This window comes from Macaca thibetana, chromosome 7, assembly GCF_024542745.1.
Source record: "Macaca thibetana thibetana isolate TM-01 chromosome 7, ASM2454274v1, whole genome shotgun sequence".
NCBI classification, from domain to species: Eukaryota; Metazoa; Chordata; class Mammalia; order Primates; family Cercopithecidae; genus Macaca; species Macaca thibetana.
In genome coordinates, this window is record NC_065584.1 from 75,612,781 (window position 1) to 75,620,491 (window position 7,711).

The 7,711-nt window shown below is 42.1% G+C and overlaps 1 protein-coding gene and 2 non-coding genes across 6 annotated transcripts in view; 1 reads left to right on the forward strand and 2 right to left on the reverse strand.

The window, feature by feature from the left end:
- The window catches only part of AKAP6 (A-kinase anchoring protein 6), a 652,282-nt gene extending 651,156 nt beyond the window's left edge, over window positions 1-1,126 (reverse strand). For 2 of the 4 annotated variants that reach the window (XM_050798308.1, XM_050798307.1), the window contains exon 1: window positions 1,025-1,126. The gene's annotated coding sequence lies outside the window, so the exon portion shown is untranslated. The remainder of the gene's footprint in view (window positions 1-1,024) is intronic. The other 2 variants (XM_050798309.1, XM_050798306.1) reach the window with 1 other exon arrangement.
- Window positions 1,127-1,460: 334 nt separating this feature from the next.
- On the forward strand, window positions 1,461-1,567 carry LOC126960500 (U6 spliceosomal RNA). The gene has a single exon (XR_007728035.1). It is a non-coding gene; the product is annotated as a U6 spliceosomal RNA (small nuclear RNA).
- A 1,017-nt stretch (window positions 1,568-2,584) lies between these two features.
- On the reverse strand, window positions 2,585-2,691 carry LOC126960502 (U6 spliceosomal RNA). Its single transcript, XR_007728037.1, has one exon. It is a non-coding gene; the product is annotated as a U6 spliceosomal RNA (small nuclear RNA).
- Between the last annotated feature and the right edge of the window lie 5,020 nt (window positions 2,692-7,711).

Sequence of the window (7,711 nt, forward strand, 5' to 3'; positions counted from 1 at the left end):
ATACAGAACTTAGCCACCATAGGCCATGGGGTTACATCCTTATAACTCACAAACTCACAATGTTTGTTTATAAACATTGGTTAATGGGTACAAAGCTACAATTAAAGAAGAGGGAAAAAATTCTGATATTCTATTGCACAGTAGGGTGAAGACAGTTAACAGTAAAATTTTGTATACCACAAAATAACTAGAAGAGAGGCTACTGAATGTTCTCACCACAGAGAAAGGATAAATGCATGAGATGGTGGATACATTACCCTGGTTGGATCGTTATACAACATAGATATGTATCGAAACATCAAATTGCACCCCGTAAATATGTACAATTACAATGTGTCCTCAAAACAAAACAAAAAGCAAGCAAACCACCAGACCAGACCTTCTACTTGGATATTGTTCATGGGTGTATCCTAAAACCATTAAAGGAAAGATTTCTGGGAAACTTTATAGTGTGAGGGGTCAGACGGCTGACCACCTGCACCCACAGGTTAGGGGTAGGCATCACTCACACCGGGACAGCCAGCAGATACACGACTCTCGCTGAGGTGCAGTAAGCACACACCCTACCACTGTTTGAAGCCGTGCGGGCTTCAAAACAAAACACAACACAACTGAACCAGAATCGAATGAGTCCATCACCCCTAACTATAAATTTTCAAGAAACATGGAGGCTAGAGAAACAAGTTAAACGACACTATCCGTAAGTAATGGGCCAAATCCCAAGATCTGTGACATTCCACAGGGCAAATATCCCTCAGTATATGAATGACATGAAGAAAAACGAGGCGAGGGCAATTAGAGGACAACAGAGACCCAGGGTGGTAGCAACCAAATACAACGTGGGACCTTGTTTGAATCTTTGTGACAATTCGACTGTAATAAGGAATTTCTGAAATAAGGAAATTTGAAAGTAGACTGAATATTAGGTGCCATTAAGGAATTAACTTTTCTAGGTGTGATAATGGTAGGTTAATTACTTTTTTTAAAAAAATTACTCGTCAGAGGAAGTTTATGGTGAAACGACCTGTTCTAAAGGTGTCGCGCCGACCCCGGGCCGGCCCTCCCGGTGCCGCAGGAGCCTCGTTATCAAGGTGTCTCCAGCTCGCCTGGGCGCTGGACCCCGCCGCGCGGTCCGAGGCGGCCGCAGCGTTGGTAGCTCCCGGCATGCTCCGCGGGCTGAGCTCCACGGCAAGAGAATTCAAAGCCCCGGGCCTGGGTTCCACGCGGGGCCCCTTACCCAAGGTGCCCCGGGCGCTCATTTGCATGTCCCACCCAACAGGCAAACCTACAGGTCGTCGGCGGTCAGAGCACCAAACGTACGAGCCTTGTGATGCGGTTCCATTGCATGAAATTCTCCTAAAGGCCCCAAGATGAACGGGAAAGCGCGCGGTTCGCTCACCGTAACTAAAACAGGTGAGAGACTCCCGTGCCTTATAAGGCCTGTGGACGGAGGCAATTGCGTGCTCGCTTCGGCAGCACATATACTAAAATTGGAACGATACAGAGAAGATTAGCATGGCCCCTGCGCAAGGATGACACGCAAATTCGTGAAGCGTTCCATATTTTTGCGTAGTCTTCGATAATCATTTCAGTATCTACTAACTAGCACTAAGGAAATAGTGTGAATCTAAGCAAAAATGGGTGGCACCCAATGACGAAATTGTGGTTTTCATTACAAAAAATTTGTGTAAGGAGATCTATGAAGTGGGAAGGGAGCAGAGTCACCCGTGGAATGTCGTGTGCGAATATATCGTTAATACGCATTTTGGAAATGGAGAAAGGTCACCTTGTGCCTTCTTCATTGAACTTTTCATTCTGAAATAGACTTACGGTCTTGTCTCCCCAAACAACACAAACTCCAGAGCCCCAGCTTGTTTGGCTTTTGTTCAATAGAAGACCACCTGGCATATGAATTGTTCAATGACTCCTTACTAAATCTTTCCTAAACTAATAAATCTCTACTAAAGGAAGGAAACGTTAGCGCTCATTTCTGGCGCCTACTTTGTGCCATTCTCCATCATTTTAGACCTGAGTGCTTACACCCTTTTTCTCTTAGACTGCGAGCTGCACAAAGGAAAGGAATGCTACTAAGGACTGGTATTATTGGAGATCAATGTTGGCCTTTGCCTATAGATTTAAGAGCTCCAGGACCCATTTGAATACTGGCCACAAGTAGCAAGGCCATTCTGGATCTGTTTTCACGAGTCTTCTGTTTTCATGTATCCTCTAAGAAGTACTTAGAAAGGCCGGTTTACATAAATCGGACAGATTCTGTGATGGGAAATTCGATTAGGAGGAATGTTCATTGCCCAGCCTGAAAGCATATTTTACTCAATGAAAACAAGTATTTGGATGCAGATAGGAGGATCACCTGGGTAACTTAATAGTAACGTGACTGGGCGCCTTGAAGATGGAGGCTGTGGAAGAAGGGAGCCCACCGGGAGACAGAACCGGTGTGAGGCCCAGACAGCGTCGTAGATGTCCACTAGGCTAAGTCAGCGAGCAGGAAAATGCAGGTCCAGAGAAATCTTGAACAGCCTCTACAACCACCACCGTGTCTTGTCCAGCAACCTTCGTGAACCGCGAAAATATGGAACGCTTCACGAATTTGCGTGTCATCCTTGCGCAGGGGCCATGCTAATCTTCTCTGTATCGTTCCAATTTTAGTATATGTGCTGCCGAAGCGAGCACGCAATTGCCTCCGTCCACAGGCCTTATAAGGCACGGGAGTCTCTCACCTGTTTTAGTTACGGTGAGCGAACCGCGCGCTTTCCCGTTCATCTTGGGGCCTTTAGGAGAATTTCATGCAATGGAACCGCATCACAAGGCTCGTACGTTTGGTGCTCTGACCGCCAGGCCGTAGTCGGCCGCGACTGACCTGTAGGTTTGCCTGTTGGGTGGGACATGCAAATGAGCGCCCGGGGCACCTTGGGTAAGGGGCCCCGCGTGGGACCCAGGCCCGGGGCTTTGAGTTCTCTTGCTGCGGAGCTCAGCCTGCGGAGCATGCTGGGAGCCTGGCAGTCCGTGCGGCAGCAGTGGAGCGCGGAGGACCGCGCTGGTCTGGAGCGCTTGGCGTCTCTCCGAAGCCTCTCTGGGAGCTAGGGAGGCGGTTGGCCCGCTAGGTCACTAGGTCCAGCAGGGGTCCTCCCCAAAACATGGAAATTTTCACCGATATTTCGCCAGTGACACTGGGGCCTTGTGCCAACAGACTTTGCCGAAGTGAGCCCAGAGTTCAACTCTCTGGGAGAGTCCTTACAACGACTCGACCACTCAGTTCTGGAGCGGTCGGCACCACGTTCTAAGCTGCCGTGGACTACACTGGCATCTGCGTGACTGTCTCCTGCCGGTGTGCATAGGCGCCCGTCGGGTCGGGAGCTGAGGACTTGGACAGGGCGGCCACACTAGACCACAGAGCTGCTCTAGTACAGCAGCTCCTCCGTCCATTCTGCGCAGGGGCCTCTGGGGTCAGGGACGGAGGAGCCCGGGCGAGTAGCCACGCCCCTTCACAGGTGTCTTCCCTCGACCGCTACTTTCGCCCCTGGCAGCTAAACACAGGAACGCTGAAAAACAGGCTGAGAGGTGAATTTGAGGAATTACATCGTTCCCTTAGAGTTGAACTGGAGAAGCATTCTTGTACGTCCTTACACCTCCCGGCACTCTAATCCTAACCCTGTTAGAATACAAACGTACAGGACAGACCTACTGTCAAGAAATACTCTGTTAGTGTTAAATATTCTCATTTTTAACTACAGCAAAAATCATACTGTTCAAGTCATATCCCTGATCGTTGTGAGATGAGGGCCAAAGATCAAAGCCTCTGGTATTTATTTGGTTACAGTATTTCATATATTGAAGTAAGTGAAGGGCAAATGTTTGCCTGTGTTGCGTTAAAACGGCACCTTGAATGAGGACTATGGCACATTTACCAATAACTGGAGTTTTGCTGCTTTTTCTCCTTCCTCTGGTCGTTTTACCCCTTCCTGAAAACAATATTTTGAAGTAGAAACCTACTAAAAATCAGTAATTGAGAAAAATTTTAATTGGTATCCAATTTTCTGATGTATCAAAAGAAAATAGTGTGAAATCATACGAGTTTCTGGTATTGCTGAGCCAAAAACAGAAAAAGGAACAGAAAGGTAAGCCCACAGGAATTATTGCTAAGCCTATCTTTTTCCGTGTTTGTGGTTGTAATTCTTTTCTTTCACAGCTTTTGAAAAGTAATAAAAACACTATTTGAGGTATCCCTCAAAAAAATTAGGCAAAAACGACATTCCTGTTGAGTTAAATTGCCCAATTACAAATCAAATGTGCTTTGATATATTTCTCATAATGCTGTCTTTCCAATAAGCTGTTTCTGCTTTGTGACTTCAAAGCTAGGAAGCAGTAAATCGATGTTCAATTTTATGATTTGAAGAAGAATATAAAAATTCTTTCATGTTCTCTCTTTAAAACCTTACAACTAATCAGTTTATTAAAGGATACATGGTCAGAAGAATCTATAGTTAGAAGGACGATCAGAGTTACAGGGTCATGAACTTGATGTCCCTACAAGCTATATGGGCCTTCAGAGTTAAGCTGCATTCCCAGATGACTACTTATAAACTCTTTCCATTCTGAAAAGAGGGAAAAGACTTAGCACATACAAGAAAAAGAAATGTTTGAAGGTTGGCAGGAGATAAATCCATTGGGGAAAAAAAATCTTTACAAATGGTTATAGGCCTGGTGAAGTCCCAGAGTTTTGTGAGGCCAAGGTGGGAGGACCCCTTGAGACCAAGTGTTCAAGACCACCTGGGCAACTTAGACCCCAGCCTCCCTATCACTCTCTCTATATATAGAGATATCTCTATATATAGATATATAGAGATAAATATAAATATATTATATGTTTATATAGATATGTTTATGTATTATATTTCTATATATAGATCTATATTTATAATCTTCAGGTATATACACCCAATATATACCTCTCTATATCTATAATTATACACCCAGTATATCTATATATAAATGTATAGATACAGCGATGTAAGTAATTGGGCATACATATATCGACATTTGTGTGTAATTAGGCAATTTAACTCAACAGGAATGTCGTTTTTGCCTAATTTTTTTGAGGGGGAAAGAACATATTTTTATTACTTTTCAAAAGCTGTGAAAGAAAAGAATTATAACCACAAACACAGAAAAAGACAGATATATCGATATATCTATATATCTGTACGTATATCTACATATATATAGATATACTGGGTGTATATTTATATATAGAGAGAGAGAGGTATATACTGGGTGTATATACCTGAAGATTACCTGAAGTTAGTTTAATTATTAAGACAATTCTTAAGCTATTTTTAAAGTTTCAGTCTTGAATTTATAGTTAGACCATTGGAGATAAAGAAGAAACAAGGCTTCTCATTGTGTTTTATTTATATCTGTGTGGGACTCTGTATACTGGAGATATATATATATCATGCCCAGTGGCATGCTCCTATAGTCCTAGCTATTTGTGAGACTGAAGATAGCTTTAGCCCAGGAGTTCAACGCTGCAGTGAAGTATGATCAAACTGCTACACTGCAGCCTGGGTGACAGAGTGAGAACACTGTCAGTAAAAAAAAATAATAATAATAAAGTAAGTTGTTTTAAATGCTCAGATGTGTACAGAAATAATACAAAAACTTAATTTTAGAGTTATGGCATTACTGAACAATGTAATGTTAAAAGAGCTAAAACAATTTCTCACAGGTGACTTATATATGTCCTCTTTTAAAACACAAAATTCTCCCAAGATCTCCATTGTTACTTAAATTCCTTCTATTGTTCTTTAAATAAATATAAACACAAAACGGCATAAACTCATTTCTCTTATAGCTGTTACACAGCTCTAAAACAAAAGCAGATTTACAAATTTGACACGAAAGTACAAATCAATAAAATTCAAATTAACAGCATTAATTTATTAATGTACTGCAGTAGATAATGCAGTTGGCTGAAACTAAATCACCACTTTGAGTTTGCAAAAATATTAGCCATACTTTTTTTTTTTTTTTTTTTTGGAGACAGAGTCTTGCTGTGTCGCCCAGGCTCGTCGCAACCTCCACCTCCCAGCCTCCAGCAATTCTTATGCCTCAGCCTCCCGGGGAGCCAGGATTACAGGCATGCACCGCCACACCCGCCTGATTTTTGTATTTTTAGTAGAGAGGGGGTTTCACCATGTTGGCCACACTGGTCTCAAACCCCTGGCCTCAAGTGATCTGCCCGCCTTGGCCTCCCAAAGTACTGGGATTACAGGTGTGAGCCACCACGCCCGGCCTAAAGCTGTATCATTTAATGCAGCATGGAGTTAGTATAATAGTATAATTTAAACCACCACTAAATATATATCCAATTAGATTTTGCTGAAATTTGGAATAAGAAAGATTACCTGCAGTTAGTTTTAATTATTAAGACTATTTTAACGCTTTTTTTTTTTTTTTTTTTTTTTTTTTTTTGAGACGGAGTCTCGCTCTGTCACCCAGGCTGGAGTGCAGTGGTGCCATCTGGGCTCACTGCAAGCTCCACCTCCCGGGTTCATGCCATTCTCCTGCCTCAGCCTCCCGAGTGGCTGAGACTACAGGCACCCGCCACCACGCCCGGCTAATTTTTTTGTATTTTTAGTAGAGACGGGGTTTCACCATGGTAGCCAGGATGGTCTCTATTTCCTGACCTCGTGATCCGCCCGCCTCGGCCTCCCAAAGTGTAAAGCTATTTTTAAAGTTTCGGTCTTGAATTTATAGTTAGCTCATTGAAGATAAAGAAGAAACAAGACTTCTCGCTGTGTTTTATTTATATCTGCATGGGACTCTATTTGGCCAATATTGCAACAATTGTTGGCAAAAGAGAAAAAGATTAATGGAGATAGTCTGTGTCCTCAAAAATTCCCTCTCACTCTCAAAACAGGGCAGACAGGTTTCTGTAGTGAAACAATTCTGACACAGGCATCACACAGTTTGTGGTTTTTCAAACAGGCTCAGCACCACGTCTGCCTTTGAATGAGCCTTGAGAGGGCAAAATTTCACAAGGTGATTGGTAGATACCAAAAGTTACTCATTTACACCATTTCAAAATTAATCATAAATTGAATTTTATTATTATTTCCATCCTGTTTTCATTTTAGAATATTCAAATTACTGTTACACTTTTATTGGTACAACGTGTCTGAAAGCATTTGGCTTTTGCCTGGTACAAATATATCACTTACATTATTCAATCTGTCCCTGTTCATTTCTTACTAGCCCCTACAAAGTAGTACATTAGTCAATCGTGTTATTTTCATTGTGTGAATCAAAATATTGATTTATTGAAACCATAAGAAACTAAAGTCTTGGTAACTGAAAATATTATTCATGTATGTATTATCACTGAGAAAAAGAAATTTTGACTTCATTTACAAGTAATTCAACATAAGCATAGTGGCAGACACTAGCCATTGCTATCATTTAGGTAGCAGGACATGCCCACCTAATAGCAGCCAGTAACAAACACTGTCACACTGACAATCCGTTAGCTAAGTAAGATGGCATGGCAAACCATGCAGATTCACATTGAAATCTCATGACAATATTTAGTTATAAGGTGAATATTCAGATGTTTTAGACCCTGCCTATTTTAATATTTTAAGATGATCATCCCAATAAAAACTATTTATTTCTAAAAATCCTCTAGAGAATC